The sequence below is a fragment of the Protopterus annectens genome, chromosome 14.part0 (genome assembly GCF_019279795.1).
Source record: "Protopterus annectens isolate FY-2018-M chromosome 14.part0, PAN1.0, whole genome shotgun sequence".
Taxonomy (NCBI): domain Eukaryota; kingdom Metazoa; phylum Chordata; order Ceratodontiformes; family Protopteridae; genus Protopterus; species Protopterus annectens.
This window is the reverse complement of record NC_056748.1, coordinates 743,186,360-743,205,546: the sequence shown is the minus strand read 5'-3', so window position 1 is coordinate 743,205,546 and position 19,187 is coordinate 743,186,360. Positions and strand designations below refer to the sequence as shown.

The 19,187-nt window shown below is 44.8% G+C and overlaps 1 protein-coding gene across 1 annotated transcript in view; it reads right to left on the bottom strand.

The window, feature by feature from the left end:
- Nucleotides 1-19,187, bottom strand: part of HIF1AN (hypoxia inducible factor 1 subunit alpha inhibitor) — a 1,008,741-nt gene that overhangs the window by 618,473 nt on the left and 371,081 nt on the right. The window lies entirely within an intron of this gene.

Genomic DNA, 19,187 nt, shown 5'->3' with positions numbered 1-19,187 from the left:
AAAATGTTCCCTCATAGAATGAAGAGTCTCTGAAAAAGAAAAAACCTCTGGAGGAGAAGCAGAAGGAGTAGAATCATCCACATCAGAATCAGAATAAGGAGAATACTCCTGCAAGTCTTCAGCCGAAGACTCTGAAACATCCGAAACCTGCTCAAAACTCCCCAACTCTGATTCCACCCTAGGCCTCTTATCAGGAGGAGGCAAAGAACCTCTAATTAAAGTAATTAAATCTTCTGCCATTTTGAGCATGTGCTTCTTAGGCACAGATCCTGAAGAACTAGGAGTGACACCAACAGAAGCTAAACCTGGCCTGCCTCTGGGAGAAGCCTTGGAAACAGAAGGAGAGGGCCTAACCACCCTAGGAAGGGAGGGGAGTACAGTAACCTGAGAAGCCCCTTCAGCCTGACCTGCCTCCTGCGAGGCCACATCCTGCAATATCAAAGTTTCCCCCTGGGACTCCAGAGAAGCCTCCGGTGGAACCACCGGTTCCACTGACGCCTCTAAAGAACCGGCGTCCGGTACGGACGACTCTTCTTGCCTGGGTTTAGCTGCTTTGTCTTTGCACTTCTTCGAAGAAGCGGGCGCCGGAGCCTGCGCCGGCGTATTGTACTTGCACCGCTTCCGAAGACCAACGTGGCACAATCTAACCTTCCCTTAGTAGTGCGCTTATTAAACCTAGCACAAAAGCGACACCCAACAACGTCGTGCTCAGGCCCCAAACAAGGAATACACAAAGTATGATAATCTCTATGCGGTATCTGCTTCCCACAAGAAATACAGTTATTCACTTTTTCTGACATCCGGTAAACCACTGAGGCAAGAAAAAACTAAAATATTCCCCAACGGGGTACTTAGCCAACTTTGACTCGGTCTGAAACTCCGAATTCGAAAAATTTCAGAACGCCGATCGGCACTTGCAACACTGCTTCTGCATCGGACCATGCGGCAAAAAAGACTGAGGATATGACGTCGGTCATGCGCATTTGTACCCTGATGTCAGTCTTAAGCGCCTTGACCGACGTCAGCCTAATACTTTGATATTCGGGCCGACCGAGGACAGCGGACTACCCCAAGTGTAAGGACTGCAGCAATGTGAGATGAAGAACATCTTAAATTTTTAAATGATGAAGCCACGCCCACTAGGGGTTACAGGTACACACTCAAAAGAGCTCTACTGGAGGGAATGAGGTATTTAAGAGTTGAAAGGTCTAGTGTGGGTCTCCAGGCTTTGTCCTTTCTGGGGACCAGGAAGAGTCTTGAGTAAAATCCTTGTCCCTGCTGTGGTACTTTTTGAATAGCTCTCATATCCATGAGGGCTGAAATTTGTTTTTGAACCACTGCCCATTGATTGTGGCAGGTTTGGCATTCCCTTTAGCCTTGGTAAAGTGTGAAAGTGGAACCTGTATCCTTGAGACACAACATTCAGAACCCATTTGTCTTGGGTGATTGTTTCCCAATTTTGAGAAAAAAAGTGCTAGTTTCCCCCCTAAGGGGGCTGCCAAAAGGGAAGTGCTTGGCATACGAAGGGGGAAGTCATTGGGACTGTTTCCTATAAGGTTGAGACTTGTCCTCACCTCCTTTTGGGGTTGAGGTACCCCACTGTCGTTGTCTGTAAGAGCCTTGGGGTTGAGATCTGCCTCTCTGTGGCCTGTCTGACACTAGAAAGGAACAATTCTTTGTAGGCCAATTTCTGCTAAATCGAGGTGGCTGTACCTGTAAGAAATCTGATTGTTTGCATAGATTTAGCTTTATCCTCCATTTTCTTTAACACCTCTTCTGCCTTAACACCAAACAAGGTATCATGCTGTAAAGGAGCATCCAATAATTTTGCCTTAACATGGTCCGGTAAACTGTTCTTTTAACCAAGCATGTCTTCGAATCACAGAACCTGTAACTGCAGCTCTACAAGAGGCCTCTAAAAGAATCAAAACCACATTGCAGAATGTTTTCCCACCTGTTCAACTGCATGCAATAAATCTTGCATTTCTTTATAGTCAGGAGCTTCTGACCTTGTAAGCATTTTCTGTTTTAACTGAGCCATTAAATACTGTTGGTACTTAAGCATGTGAAACTGGCAAATTTAAAGCCCTAACTGCTAAAGTTGCAGAAGTGTAAATTTTCTTCCCCCATCTATCCAATGCTCCAGAATCTCTGTCAGAGGGGACTGGATGTTTTGCAATGGAAGCCTTAACCCCTTTGGGACCCTGGGAAAAGGGTTTTTATCCTGACTTTCTCAATGGAAATGCTCCCTCATGGTATGTAAAGTTTCCCCAAAAGAGTAATCCTCAGGAGGAGAGGCTGAAGGGATAGATTCTTCAGCATCAGAGTCCTCATAGGGGGTTAGAGAGAGTATCCCTGGTCTGAATCAGAGGAAATGGAAACCTGATCAGAGGAATCAGTCTGTATCCTGCCTAGGCCTTTTGTCAGGAGGGGGATGGGAACCCCTGATTAGAGTAATGAGGTCTTCGGCCATTTTGAGCATCTGTTTCTTAGGCATGGAGGACTGTCCTGGAGAATGCTGTACTTGCTTCTTTGTCTTTAATGGTGTTTTTGTCTTGGCTGTTGCTTTAATGGTAAGTTGTGAAGGTCTTAAAACACCCTCAGAAGCCGATGCCTGCTCAGCGGCTCCAGAACCATCTGAGGGATTAGTTTCCATAGGCCCAATACCTTGGGTTTCCAGAGGCCTAGTTGTCTCACGTGGGAGTCGGAGGCGGCCTGTGGCTCTGAGGTAGCGGGTATCAGGGGCTGCGAAAGCACCTCACTGAGAACCGGCGACTGGCCTAGAAGAGGCTTCGTAGTCGGTTTTGGACCTCGGATGCTTGTCTTTGTGTTTTTTTATGAATTGCGGTCGCCGGTTGTTCTAACGGCATTGTATAATTGAACCTTCGGCCAAAGTAGTGAAAAGCAAAATCAAAACGTCATTTTGTAGTGCGTTTGTTACATCTAGCACAAAACAAACTAGTGACGTCGTGATCAGGGCCTAGGCATGGAATACAGTAAGAGTGGAAGTCCTTATGAGGCATTAGCTTCCCACAAGAAATACAATTTATTAACTTTTTCTGACATCGGTCTGAGGCAAGAAAAAAGTTTCCCCAACAGGATACTTAGCTTTATTGAAGACTTCAGATCTGAAATTCGAGTTTGAATATCTCAGGAGTCGGCCGACTGGCACTTGAACGGCTTTTGCTTCGGGCACCATGTGGCAAGAAAGATTGAAGAAAATGGTGTCTGATGCATCTAATATACCCCTGCCGCACTAACGTCAGGGAAGAAGTGACAGCAACCGACGCCGGACCAAGACTTTGGAACTCTGGCCGACGGCGGGACCGCCTGACGGCAGGATAACCCAAGTGCAATGACTGCAGCAGTGTAACATGATCATCATTGAAGTACACACAAAGTAGCGTAATAAAGGGAGTAAAACTATGGCCGCTGCCAGGGAATCTAAAGCTTGAAAAATTAGCCTGGCAGGAGGAGCAGGATTAAATATAATTTGATGAACCCGAGATCGGCGTGTGCATACATCGTGAGAAGGTAGCGAAGCAACTGAAGTTGTTGTGTTCAGATGGGCACAAAAATTCCAGGTTTGCACTAGTGTTAATTTGAACTTGGTAAAAAAAAAAAAGAAGTTATGAATTCACTATAAACGTTCCATCTGAGTAGTTATACTTCATTTTTCTGCAACTTGTGGGTATATGGATCCGTATCGGATCTGAGCAGGGAACCCTTTTTCTAGCATCTGCTCCAAGCTCAGAGTTCCTCCCCTTAACAATGATACCCTACATCTCCTATCTTCCCTCAGATCGAGTTTGCTGCAACTAAAAACATAAGCAACTCAACCCAATAAACCAATCCTGAAAAGACAGGACAAAGTCCGGGGGACGGAGGGAGGGAATGTTGCAGAAAAATGAAGTATGACTACTTAGATGGAATAACTTCTTTATCTGAAGTAGTTAACTTCATTTTATCCTGCAACCTGTGGGGGACAGAGTCCCCAGCTACTCCGATCCTGGGAGGCCCTTATGGAAAAATACTCCTGAGCACCGCAGAGCCAAAGGATGCTCTACCCCTCAAAATCAGATCTAATTTGTAATGGGAAATGAAGGTATGCAAATTGGCCCAGGTCGCTGCTGCACAAATATCATCCAAAGGCACCCTAGACCAAAAAGCAGCAGAAGTCGCCATGGGCTTGGTAGAGTGAGCCTTAACAATACCAGCAGGAGATGAACCTTTTGCTTTGTAGGCATGTGAAATACAAAGAGTGATCCATCTGGCCAAAGAAACTTTTGAAATAGCTTTTCCCATAAATGCTTTGGAAAAGGAAACAAACAATTGGTCAGTCTTGCGGAAAGACTTTGTTCTATGAAGATAAAAATAAAGCCGTCTATGAACATGTAACAAATGGATTTTGTATTCACCTTTATTTTGGAAGTTGGGAAAGAAAACAAGCAGATTAACGGACTGGTTTGTGTTTGCTTCAGATGCCACTTTAGGTAAGAAGGAAGGGTTAAGTACGGAGCGAGACTCTATCCTTATAGAAGGCCAAACATGGAGGCATGGCAGACAGAGCTTGAAACTCAGACACCCTCCTAGCAGATATAATGGCGACTAGGAAAGCGGTCTTCCAGGAAAAAAATTTCATGTCCACCGAAGCTTTAGGTTCGAAAGGAGGAGCCACCAAAGCTTGTAAAACAAAAGTAAGGTCCCAAGGAGGCACTGAATCCTTGACAGGTGGCCGTAACAGAAAAGTACCTTTAAGAAAAGCCTTACACAGCCTAGAGGAGACTAAGGCCATGTTGTCTTCACCAATGTGAAAATTGGAAATGGCTGCCAATTGTACTTTCACTGTGGAGGAACTAGCTCCTTGCTGAAGGGTACTAGACAGGAAGTCCAACACCGCTGGAACATGGGCTGTAAAGGGAACTATTTTTCTCTGTGAAGCCCAAATGGAAAAGCGCTTCCATTTACTGCAATAACGTTTCCTAGTGGAGTCTTTAAGAGAAGCCACCAGAATGGATTTTACCGGAGATGAAAGACCGGGAGTCTTGGCAATTAATGGAACTGGAGCAACCAGACTGTCAGCTTGAGGCTGCCCAGATTGGGCGAATGTGCCCCCGACGGATGGGAGATTAGATCTGGGCAAGAATCCAGAACCCATGGGGGAGCTACGAGATGAGACCAAAGGAATGGGAACCAAATCTTACGAGGCCAGAACGGGACAATGAGGATCACTTTTGCACCATAGTCGGCAAGCTTTCTGAAGAAACTTTGGAATGAGTGGCAATGGTGGAAAAGCATACAGAAGCCCGGGGGGCCAAGCATGGACTAGAGTGTCTCTGAGGATTTCCCCTGGTGAGGGAATATGAGCGAAGAACTCACTGCACTTCGCGTTGGAAGGAGATGCGAAGAGATCACAGCAAGGCTGACCCCATGAAAGGAAGATCTCCTCCGCTACTGACTGTTTCAGAGACCACTCGTAAGGCATCACAATGGCCCGACTCAATCTGCACGTTGCTATCAGAAACCGACCGGTGAAGATCGCCCATTCCCACACTCTCATGGCCTCACGACATAGAGGGTAGGGTCTGGTTCCCCCCTGTTTGTTGATATACCAGACAACCGACATGTTATCTCACTGAATTGCAATCAATCCAAGAGGGAGGACTGTGTGAAAGGCTTCCAACGCTAAAAGCACTGCCCTCATCTCTAGAACATTTATGTGCAACTTTGTCTCTAACTGGGACCACGTGCCTTGGACTGTCCTTCCCAAAGTCCCCCCCACCCGAGTTGGGTGGCATCCGTGATCACTGTGGCTTGGACTGGAGATTAAGTGAAGGGGCGTCCTTTTGATATCTCAGGTGAACTTAACCACCAAAGAAAAGATGTCCTGCAGACGTGACTGATCTTGATCGGAAATTCCATGGGCACATCTAGCCAAGACCACTGAACAGCCAGAGTCCATTGAAGAACCCGCATGTGAAGGCACGCACAAGGGAGGATCGATATGGCGGCAGCCATGGAGCTTGGAGAACCTCGCTCACCTTTGAAGATGGAGTTCGCTATCTGAGCTATGTGACACCTGAGGTGCAGGATCCTGTCTGGAGTTGAGAATACCTTCGTCTGCACACCTTCATTTGCAGTGTCTAGCCATGCCCCAATGAAGTCTAGAACATGTACTGGTTGCAAATGGGATTTGTGAACATTGACCAACTCCCAGTAGATCTGCCAATCGAATGAAATTATCTCGGGCCAGACACAACTGATGCTTGTTGGGCGCTGCGAAGAGCCAGTAGTCTAGGTATTGAAACACCTGAATATCCTGAAGCCTCAGGTGAGCCACTACAACTGCCATTATACCTTGGTGAACACCCTGGGGGCTGTGGTGAGACCAAAGGGTACGGCTCTGAACTGAAAATGACTGGCTCCCAGCCGGAAATGCAGAAACCTCCTGGAGCTTCTCTGTATTTTGATGGGGTAGTAAGCATCCTGGAGGTCTAACTGGCACATCCAGTCGCACTCTCGGAGGTAAGGTAAAATGGACTGTAGGGTGACCATCCGGAATTTCTGTTTGGCTACAGACAGGTTTAATGTTGACAGGTCTAGAATGGGCCTGAGGTCCCCAGTCTTTTTTGGCACCAAAAAGAACCTTGAGTAGACACCTAATCTGGACTGACCGGGGGGGACCTGTTTGATGGCTCGTTTGAGAAGCAGCTTTGAAACCTCTAGAGCTGCGGCCTCCCTGTGAGCGGGTGAAACAACTGGGAGGTGTTTTGTAATACTTGGAGGGGCAACAAATGGGATAGAGTAACCTCTGGATATTATCTGTAAAACCCAGCGATCTGTCATAATGAACTCCCATGCCACTGGGTGTAAGGACAATAGTCCCCCGACGGCCTCCAAAGTAGGACAGTCTGGCAACCCCTCAGGGCTGCTGACCGGGTCCATCAGAAAAGGGTTCCCTAGACCCGAAATTCCTGCGACCCCCTCTATCTCTGGGTCGGCATCGATCCTGTTCTCTACCTCGGAGGAATAGCGGTCCTGAGAATGCCGGGAAAACTGAGATTTTCGGAACCACATCTTCTGCTCTCTGATTCCTAGAGAAGCAGACTCCGATGGCAGACAAAGTCTTCCAGTCCTCTTCGCTCTGGACAAGTGTGCCACGTACTGTCTTCCCAAAAAGGGAAGAGCCAAAGGGAGCGTTTATGAACAATGCCTTGAAAGGGTCCACGAACTGACAACCAGCCAGGCATGACGCCTCATGGCTATGCCCGTCACAGCCGCCCTAGCTGCTCCTTCCGTGGCATGGGAAAGGAGCTGCATTGACGGGTTTGAGACTGACTTCAGAGTAGATATTTCTGCTGAGAACAACGGTCTGTCCTGCGGTGATAAAGACTGGGGGCGACTCAACGAATTCCAAAGCAAGGTCTCGCTGAAGCCAAATAATTCAGTGCATGAACAGAAAAAGGTCGCCGAGGAGTAGACACTTCCCAAAACTATCCACTGACCTGGACACCTTGACTGGAGGGCGGACTGAGGAACTCTTCTGTGCTAGTTCCTTCTTTGTGGCCGTTGCAACCAATATAGCATCAACTGGGGCTCCTTTCGACCAGGGTTGTCTGTCAGAAGGGGGAGATAAAACCTTGTCAGGGCATTTGGGGATGGGCTCTACAGTGTCAGGTTCTTTCCATGCCCCCGTGGTGATGAAGTCCACCAAGGGGTCCGCTGGCGGGGACACCCAGGAAGTAGATGGGCCCGTGCCAAAGGCCTCTAGGAACACTAACATCCCCAGAAGGTTTAGGGTCTGACCAACCTCCCCTCTGGTGGAGAATCTCCGTAATTTCTCCAAAGGAGACGTCTTCAGGAGGTGACCAAGGGGAACCTTCTCCTTCAACTAAGTCAGTGTCTGTGGTGAGGGACTCTGGGGAGTCCAAGTGCCTCCTTTTGCACATGCGCTTACTGTGACCCTCTTAAGTGGGACTTTCAGAAGGGGATCCATGAGCCGCAGGAGTTTCCTCAGGAAAATTAACCTGGGGATCTTCTGGCACAGGCTGTCCCAGAGACAGGATGAAGGGAGTCATCGCCAAATCCAGAGGGACCTGGGAGGTATCCGAGTGGATGGGCTGGGGTCTCAATCCTGGGGAGAGAACCCTCTCCACCACTTCGAAGGCCGAGGGAAAAGTCCTCCCCGAATACAAAGTGGGGACCGGAGCCAAAGCCAAGGTAGCCAAGGTCCGATGGAACAGATTGGATCCGAAAAGGTCAGAGCCGAAGAATCCATTCCCCTGGGTCCGACTCCCTGTCCACAGCTCCAACAGTCACTCGGATCCGAACAAAGTTGGATCCGAGGAACTCAAGGTAAGTCAGAGTAGAGGTTGGAGGAACAGTCGGCGCCGAGCTACCAACTCTGAAAAACCTCGGATCCAAGAGCCCCGAAGCACGGATCGGGGAAGGAGAGATGGGGAGGAAAAGAGGCATGGAGGTCCCCCCTCCAGAGGGAAAGGGGCCTGGCAAGACTCCCATCTGAATTTGGGTCTGAATAAATCTCCGCATCATCCTGTTCATATCCATGTCCGATAGGCTCAGAGTCTACCTCAAAGAGGCCACTGACTCGGATTTGGCTGGTCTGCACAGTGGGGAGGAAGGCCTCAGGTCCGAATGTTCCAACTGCTCCGGTGAGAAACAAGGATACCGGAGCCGTGGAGAAACAGGCCTCATGGTCTTAGATAGGGGGGGCTGAGAAAGAGCTCCCTTGTCTGGGGAGCTCTTACGATGCCTGTCCTTTTTCTCTCTCTCTTCTCTGCGCCTTTCTTTATACTTTTCATTTTTTTTCTCTTTCTTTATCTTTGTCAGCCACGCTGACTGAAGATTTGTCCTTGGAAGACCCATCACCAGAAGAAGAGGGAGGTTGAGTCCCAGTCTGGGTGGGAGGTGGTACACTAGAGACGGAGGCAGATTCCAGCATGGCAGCAGGGAGAAGGCCTTTGGCAACTAGCTTGGCCTTACGACCCCAAAGGGTCCTAGGGTTAAAACCTGAACAGACAGCACAATGAGTGGACAAATGTGCCACTCCCAAGCAAATTACACAGAGTGTGACCATTGGCCGCGGAGAGCTTATGGCCACACTGTGTATTTTTTAAAGACAGGCTTCGGCTGGTCAGCCATAGTCCTGCACTGAAAGTTACAAACACTACCTCTGCAAAGCCACACACACAAACACACACACAGGTAGAGGAAGGGCAGGTCTAACTACTTTTTTTTTTTTTTCCCTTTAAACACAGACGACCAAGCGAGATACTACACAAGGGGAGGAAAGGAAAAATTTTAAACACACCTAGATACCAGAAAAAAATACCACTTACTATCCCTGAGCTCAGAGCAAAGGAGACCATGATGCACACTACTGGCACGGCAAATGAGATCTGAGGGAAGATAGATGTAGGGCATTATGGGTAAGGGGAGGAGCTCAGAGTACATGCTAGAAAAAAAAAGTTACCGGCTCAGATCCGATACGGATCCGTACACCCACAGGTTGCAGATAAAATGAAGTTAACTACTTCAGATCTTTTGGTTATATGCAAATAAAAATCACACCTATGAACATCAAGTAAATGTAATTTGTATTCCCCTTTGTTCTGATAATTCAGGAAGAAAACTGGCAAAATTAATCACCTGGTTAATATTCGCTTCAGAGGCCACCACTGGCAGGAAAGATGGGTTAGTATGAAGAGTCACTCTGTCCTTAAGGAAGAGAAGGTAAGGAGGCTTAACAACACCTGCAACTCAGAGACCCACTTGGCCGAAGTTAACAGCCACCAAGAAGGCGGTCTTCTATGATAAGAACTGTAAATAGACAGTGGTAGTTGGTTTGAATGGTGGATAAACTAGGGCCTGTAAAACTACAGTTAAATCCCAAGGAGGCGTAGGGTCCTTGATAGGAGGCCTAAGAAAATGTACCCTTTAAAAGGACCTTGCATAACTTGGAAGAAGCCAAGAAGGCTGAATTCTTCCCCACATGGAAACTTGAAATTTCTGCTAATTGAATTTTAATTGCATAAAAACTAGTGCCACTGTGAAACATATGAGTTAGAAAACCTAAAATGGCAAGGACAGGGGCTGTAAATGGATCCTTATTGTGCTGAGAAGCCCAGACAGAGAAACTATTCCACTTACTGGAATAATCTTAATAGAAGCTTTATGAGCTGCAACCAAGATCTCTGACAGGTGAAGAGAGCCTGGGAGTCCTGGCCATCAGGGAAACTGGAGCAGCGAAGTGGTGAGCTTCAGGCTGACTAAGTCCGGGTGAGGAACCTCTGATGGGTGTGTGAGATTCAGGAACCACATCCAGGATTCAAGGAAGACGCACTAGATGAGACCAGAGTGAGGAACCAAACTTGGCAAGGCCCGAAGGGAGCAATGATGACGACTTTGCTCTTCAACCATTGTGCTTTCTGAATAAACTTGGGGATCAGAGAAGAGGAGGATAAGCATGAAGTAGACCAAAGGGCCAAGCATGAGCCACAGCATCTCTGGGCAACTCTCCCAGAGAAGGATCAGAACGAAAAATTCACTGCACTTCATGTTGGCAGGAGAGGCGAAGAGATCACAGCAAGGATCACCCCATTTTTGAAAGATCATGTCCACTACTTAAGGATTCAGAGACCACTCAAGGCATCAGAATGGTTCTGCCGAGCCTGTCCACTAGAATGTCAGACTTCTCCAGAAAGTGCATTGCCACCAGAAACTGGTTGTGGGAATGGGCAATCTCTTCCAACCTTGAGGCCTTGCGACAGAGGATAAGATCTGATCCCCCCCGTTTGTGGATGTACCACACTACAGACATGTCTGTCTGGCCGGCAATAGTCCCAGTAGGAAGAAAGGCCTGAAGGGCTTGCAATGCCAGAAGCACTGCCCTCATCTCCAGGACATGGATATGCAGATTGGTCTCCAAAGGGGACAACATTGCCTTAGACCATCCGTCCCATGCAATGCGCCCCCCACCCGAGCAAGGCGGAGTCTGTTGTCACCATGATCATGGGGGAAGGAAGAACAAATGGGCGGCCCAGAAGGAGGTATGGGAACTGGAGCCACCACAGAGAGTCTCGACAAACTCAGGACAGTCAGACTGGATACAATAAAGGAAGTTTGAGTAAAGACCAATGTACCGCTAAGGTCCAATGAAGAATCCTCATGTGTAGGCATGCAGTTAGTAGAAGGGTTATCGTGGCCGCCAAGGAACCCAACGCCCAAAGAACCATACCTGCTGGAGGGAGACTGGTCTGAATAATAAACCACATGCTATTGGAGCGAAAGTCACCTCTCTGGAGGTAGAAACACCCTGCCATTAATTGTATCCAACCAAGCACCTATCAAGTCCAACACTCTTAACAGATTCCAAGTTTGATTTGGCTAGGTTGATCGTAATGCCCAGGGAAGGAGCTAGTACAAGGAGGTAATCCCTGGCTTGAATCAGACAATGCCTGAAGGGAGCAGAGATGCCAATCATCCAAGTAGGGAAAGACCTGAAATCCCTGCATCCGTGAGCTGCCACTATCACCATAACTTTGGTAAACACTCAGGTGGCAATGGTGAGTCCAAAGGGGACCACTCTGAATTGAACTTGATTGGCTCCCAGCCAGAAGCTAAGGAACTGTCTAGAGCATCTGTTCATTTTGACAGGATAGTATGCATCCTGAAGGTCCCCAGAGAACATACAGTCATTCTGCAGAAAGGGCAGAATGGATTGTAGGACACCATCCGAAACTTCGTCTTGGGAACGGACAGGTTCATGGCTGTAAGATCCAGAATGGATTGTAGGACACCATCCGAAACTTCGTCTTGGGAACTGACAGGTTCATGGCTGTAAGATCCAGAATGGGTCTAAAGTCCCCTGTTTTCTATGGCACCAAAAAGAAACTGGAATAAATTCCTGATCTGGGGGACAGACTGGATGACATTTTTCGAGCAGCCTGGATATAATTTGGAACGTCCAACAACCGTTCGTGATAGACTCCCAGGCTGTTGGGTGCAGAGAGATGCCCCCCAACTGCCTCCAGACTAGAGCATCTAGGCAATCCTCAGGACTGCTGAAAGGGTCTGTTCAAGAACAAATAGAGATCCTTGGTTCTTAAGACCTCCTCTGCCACATGGCTGGTGTCTGTCACTTCCACCTCTGCCCCCCCCAGGGGGAGGGGGGGATTGATCCTGAAAATCCTGGGAAGTGCCCTCAGACTTCTGAAACCACAACTTCTTGACCCCATGCCGACTATTCATAGAAAAGGAAAGCTGTGTGGTAGAGAACCAGATCCCGATTGCAGACAAAGTCGTACCATCTTTCTTGCCCTGGGTAAGTGTCACAAACAGTAGGGTTAAACAAATTAGACCAGTCAAAGGGGGCAGTCGTAAACGACTCCTTAAAGGATTCCAAAAAAGAAAAGCTGGAACCAGGAATGCCGCCTAATGGCAACACTTGTCCTGACCACCTTAGAAGCACTCAGTCTCATGAGAAAGCAGCCTCATGAACATGTTTGAAATGGAAATTTGGGTGGCCAGTCAGGAAGACAAAAACCTTCCTCTCCTTTGCCAACATGGACCCTGGGGAAGATGCAGAGATTTCCTTAACTAGGTCCCTCACCAGTCTGGTGACTGGAGCCAAATAGTTCAGCGCATACAAGGCAAAGGTGACTGAAGCATACATTTGCTTCCCAAAATGGTCCATCGCCACAGACTCCCTCGTCTGAAGGATGCACAGAGGAGCTCTCCTGAACCATCTCCTTCTTGATGGCCACCGCAACCACTACGACATTGACTGGGGAACCCTTGGACCAATGGACCCTGTCTGATGGGGCACTAAGCAACTTGTCTGGGTACATGGGAATGGGCTCAACCATGTCCGGTTCCTTCCATACTCTACAGGAGATAAGATGCACCAAAATCCATGCTGTTCAAAACGAGTGGCAAATGAGCTCTTGGGAGAGGGCAGAGCTCTGATTTTGGCTTCGATGCTGCAGCATACGGCTGAGTCAGTTGCATGCCGGATCAGAGTCCCATAGGTAAAGACCAAATTAAAAACAACTTCAGATAAAATATTCTTCTCTGGCTTTAAAGTAGTTTTTCTCAAAAGCTTTGTTCAAACAAATTTAAAAAAGTGGCTAGCCAACACAACAGGCAAGAGCAAGCTCCTCCACCCGAGATCACCACATCCCTGTGGTGCTGTCTGTGAAGACTACAGACTCTGACTGGGAAATCTGCTTGAAATTTTTTGTGGCTAAAACTACAGCCATTGTTGTCTTGAATACTGATGTTCATTTCTCTGATTTTTGCCTCAGGTCCCTTGAATCTTCAATTCCCATGACTGGGCCCCCACTAGCCTCATCTCATGAATCTGTGGCTGACTGTGTGGGGATCCACGCATAGCCACAATGGAATCCTATTAGTCGAGGTTCACCCAACTCTATCCACCATCACAGCTCTTTCTGTGACACGGGCAAGCAGGAGGAATTTGTTACTGCAGGGACTGGCCATACTTACTGTTTCTTGGGTACCACTGCAGTTTCCTCTTGGGAAGCCCTGCCAGGAGAACCATTAGGAGTGAGGAAGTCACATATTCCAGTGTTCAGAAACTCCATGACATAAGTATGCTTTTGCTGTGCTATGGAATTAAAATAAAGACAAGAAAACCACCTTCTTTGAGGGAATGAATGCCCTCTGCTTTGTACTGACCTAAAGAATTCCCTAGAACATAACTTGCCTAAAGGGTATTAGTTGGGAATTTGGCAGTATTAAGAGACAGTTCCAGACTTTGGAAGAAAGTCAGGGTAAATTACAGAGCTGTCCATATCTCTTTTCAGTATTGCAGATTAAATAAGTCAGTTGTCCAGGAAGGGGTAAATGCAAATGCCCTTGGCTAAGCAAAACACAATTACTGGAGCCAGTCACTTTGTAAACACATGTGGTAAAGCAGCTAAATAAAAAACTGGAAGTGTTCTTTGAACTATGGTACTGCTTGTGTACTGTAGCTCTAGGTATGTGGAGGTAGGCATCTTTCAGGTCTAGAGTAGTCAACAAGAATTGTGGAAAGAGCCTGAAGAGGTAACATTCTGAATTCTGTCACTTTCAGATACTTGTTTACCCTTGACAAGTAAGATTGGCCTCTATGGGCAGTCTTTTCTTGGAAATAGTAGAAGTCTCGAACAAAGTCCTCTGCACTCAACAGGAGAGATGAAATACTGTCCCTCCCATGTGGCAAAAAAGGTTGCTCTCCAGAAAACAATTACCAAAAAAGAAAGGCCTCAGTCTGTAGCTAGAGAGAACTGGATGCTTGCCTCACAGCATTTCCCAAACTTGTCTGCGTCCATGAGAATAGTCTGAGCATTATAAAGCACCCTGTGAAAGTTTTAAATACCAAGCTGACAAAAAGCTTATGGTTTCAGTCCAGCCAGATGACAATGGACCTCCTCATACCAAATCACTTCTTAGGAAAAGAGAATTCAGCAAAGTGCCAGCTGAATAATTTTCCAACATTTTTAAGGTTCATCAAACTTCATAACGTGTAGAAGCAGACCTGAGTAAAGTAAACTTGAGCTGCACCCTCTTAATGGTAAAGGAGATAGGACCCCTCTAAATTTTTTCTTCATTAGAAATTCAAAGGTTGTGCAAAAGGCTAGCAGTTTCAGAATATAAAGGTGGATGTGCACGGGTACTGAAATTATGTGCACCTCTTTTCAAAAAAGGTATCAAGGGTGAAAGAGTACTAATGCTATGCTGAATCATTGACATCCCCTAATACTACTTTTGCTGTAGACTCATCTGTGATCAAACATCTCTCATCTCTAGTACTACACAAGATGTCTGAGGCAATACCAGTGGTCTGTGGGCCTTAAGGTTAGTTTGTTTAAAGTTAAAGGCTAGCTTTATGTCCCTTATTCTAGTAGGCATTAATTAACATGCAAATCTCCTCTCCAGAGCTTTAAGAAACCAACATTTAATATATGCCAGCACAACTACATACAGAAATAAAGAATAAAATTCGGAAAACTGCAAAAACAATATCAAGGCAGTGACCACGTAGAAAAGCCGCCAACTCTGTGTAAGGGCTAAAAAGTTTATTCCACAAAAAGTTTATTCCACCACGCAGACACGAACATACAACATGAACACCTTCAAATATAAAGTATAAAAGACACAGCGTTTTCGTCTATTTCCTATGACTTCATCAGATGACCAGTATATTATCAAATGCAATTTATTTATATACATTCATTTAATTGATTATCCAATGGGGAACCTACTTTTGTTAATTTCATAAATAATTAATTAAAATCTTAATATTAATTTCACGAAAGAAATTGCTTCAGCTCTCTAACTAAAACCATAGTTTTGTATTCATAAAAAATCATGTGTTAATACTTATGGACACATCACAAGATTAAAAATTTTAACAAAATTATAGAATAAATATAAAGAAACTAAAATACCATACATATATAAAAACATTTATTACAAACTATTTAAATTACTCATTCAGGGGCTCCCTCTGGTGGCCAAACTGAATTATTTTTCCTTCTTACTATAATTTTGGTGACCTCAGTTTTAATAATGGTAAAATAGATATATTATCGTTCAAACCGGGTAATTTACCGGCTTCCAAAGTCAGTTGCCACCATAATTCTCTATATTCATTTTATCTTCCCAGGGACCACCCCTTATCACATTTTATCTGCTCAATTACTAAAAATTTATATTTATATTCAGGACGCATCTTGCTGTGTTTATATAGGGTGCTGCTTTCTGTGTCAATATGTCATACATGTGTTCATAAATTCATTTTAATCTTCTCTCCGTCTTACCAATATAGAAGGACCCACATTTTTCACAAAGGGATGAATAGACTATTCCTTTTGTTTCACAATTGAAATAATCTGGGCTATACAACCATCTTTTTCTACTTGCTAAATAATAACCTTCTTTGTTTAACGCATGCATACACTGACTGCAATGCCCACATTTATATGTACCTGTTTTGTTCTTCCTATTTTTGTGATTCTGTCTATTTTCTAAGATGTTACCTATACTTTGGGAATTCTTATAAATTATTTTTTGGGTATTTTAGCTAAATTTTCTATATCAGTTAGGGAAATAAATTTATCCCATTCCTTAAAGAATATTTTTTTAATATTATTTAAACCATTATATTCCAAAATGAATGCCTGCTGAACTCCCCATTATTGTTCTTATTGTCCACATTAAATGGACATGCTTCATTTCCTACCTGCTTATTATTGTACATAGATAAAAATCTACCATTCCTTCCTATTTCTACCTCTTCCCTTATCTGTTTAATGAAGTCCATGGGGTAGCCTCTTTCCAAAAACATGTTCTCAAGCAAATCACATTCCTTCTTAAAATCTATTTCAGAGCTTGTCATCCGGCTTCCACTGACAAATTGCCCTTTAACTATATTTCTTTTACAGTGCATAGGGTGTGCACTTTTGAAAATGTAAATATGAATTACAGAAGGTCTCTACTATAAATCTAGGTTTCAAATTTTTGACCCTCCTTATACACTTCTAAATCTAAATATATTAATTTATTATCTGAAATTTTATGAGTAAACTCCAAAAATTTGGTTTTAGTTAGAGAGCTGAAGCAATTTCCTTCGTGAAATTAATATTAAGATTTTAATTAATTATTTATGAAATTGATGAAAGTAGGTTCCCATTGGTTAATCAATTAAATGAATGTATATAAATAAATTGCATTTGATAATATACTGGTCATCTGATGAAGTCATAGGAAATGGACAAAAACGCCGTGTCTTTTGCACTTTATATTTGAAGGCGTCCATGTTATATGTTCGTGTCTGCGTGGTGGAATAAACTTTTTGTGGAATAAACTTTTTAGCCCTTACACGGAGTTGGCGGCTTTTCTTCTACATACAGAAATAAAAAACTATTACACTTAAAGTGCTGCGACCTCCGCTACTTAAATATATCAATTCCGAGATCGCACTACACAGAATAAAATGGCAAACATATCATTCCACGCTTCATGACTGCCTGCTGAAAGTGAAGTGCAATCTCAGAGTTGATATATTCAAGTAGCAGGGTGTGTGCGCGCGTGGGGGGGGCCCAGCCCCCCACATGGGTGGGTGCACGGGGGCCTGCCCTCCTGCTTATATCCAAAGTGTAATACAGTTTGTTTTTGTTTATTTCTGTAAGTAGTTGTGCTGGAATACAGTACATGTTGGTTTCCTATATTTTTTCAGTGTTCTGGGATTCAAGGATTTGAGTTTTCAGTGTTTCGAATTTAAGATTCTGGTCTCAATGTTTTGAATGTTAATGTTATGGGCTTTCAATATTCTAAACTGTGTGTGTGTGTGTGTGTGTGTGTGTGTGTGTGTGTGTGTGTGTGTGTGTGTGTGTGTGTGTATATATATATATATATATATATATATATATATATATATATATATATATATATATACACACACACATGTATACATATACATACACATACACATATATACACACACACACACACACGTACAGATTCACTTCATATCGAAATACTGAAATCTCGAACTTCAATATCTCAAGACTATAAAGCCGTACATTCACAATATCGAAACCCCAAAAGCACGAAATTCAAAATCGTGACTTAAATACACCATCCACCACACAAATATACATGCACCTTCCTCCCCACACTACAACAAACCAACAAAAACACATACAAACACAAATACACACACCTACCCTACAAATAAGCAGGGGGACAAGCCCCCCTGCAGCCCCCACATCCCCGCTACTTATATATATCAAGTCAGAGGTCATACTAAAAATATAGACACTAAACCCACCACTACATGCTCTATATTCCCCTTGCACAAACACACATCACATATGTGCAACCACCACCACTCAGCACTTGGACTCACAGTCTTACCTACCTTAACCTACACCTAAAACTTCCCAACACACTAATATACCAAAACCCTTGGGGGGAAAAAAAAAAAAAGTACAGTTGTGTACACTTACCATAAATGTAGATGTTGGTGTATTCACTGTTGCAGTCATTACATTTGGGATAATCTGCTGGCAGGTTGCCCTCAGTCGGCCTGAGTAACAAATTCTTGGGTCCTACATCGGTTGCTGTCCCTTCTTCCATGACGTCAGGTCATTAGAGGTATAAAACATACAGCCGACGCCATTACATCAGTTTTTCTTGCCCCAGATGTAGGGTGCCCCTCAAATGGGGAGCAAATAAAAACACAAAAATATACCTCCAACCAAAAGGGCTTTTAAGCATAGTAAAAGAAAGTAGTGGTATAGCCAGAGAAAAATAGGGGGCTGGAGGGAGTGTAAAAAGGACTGCAACAGCGAATACACACTAACATCTACATTTATGGTAAGTGTACACAAATGTACTATGTTCTTCGTATTTCACTGTTGCAGTCATTACATTTGGGTAGATTCCCAAAGTTATGGTTGGGAGGAGGAATTGTACAGCATTTGGACCAGCTATAAGGCCCTGCAAGACAGCAGTGGCAAAGCCAGCTCTGGATTTAGAGAAAAGTGGTAAATGGTAATGTTTGGCGAAAGTATGAACTGAGCTCCAGGTAGCAGCTTCTAGAATATCCCTGGTAGGAACACCTCTGAGAAAGGCCGTTATGCAGCCCTGGTGGAATGGGATCCGATCCCCTGGGAGATCATTTCTCCATGGTGCTTATAGCAGAAACGAATACAATGGCTTATCCATTTACAAATGGTTTGCTTTGAAATAGCCTTTACCTCTGCCCTTGCAGCAAATGCTACCAGCAGTTCAGATTTTCTTTGAGATTTAGTCCTGTTTAAGTAAAATCTAAGTGGTCTGTGTACATCCAATGAATGCAGAATCCGATCCCCCTTGTTCTGTGGATTGGGAAAGAAAGTTGGCAAATGAATGGTCTGATTAAGAGCCACACTGGATACCATCTTGGGCATAAAGGATGGGTTGGTCCTGAGAGATGCCCTGTCCGCATGAAAAATGATGAAAGGCTCCACTGCCATAACAGCCTGTAATTCGGAAATCCTTCTAGCTGAAATGACTGCTAAAAGGAAAGCGGTTTTCCAGGAGAGAAAATTTAAGTCTGCAGTTGTAGCTGGCTCGAAAGGAGGGAGAGTGAGTTTCTCCAATACAAAATTAAGGTC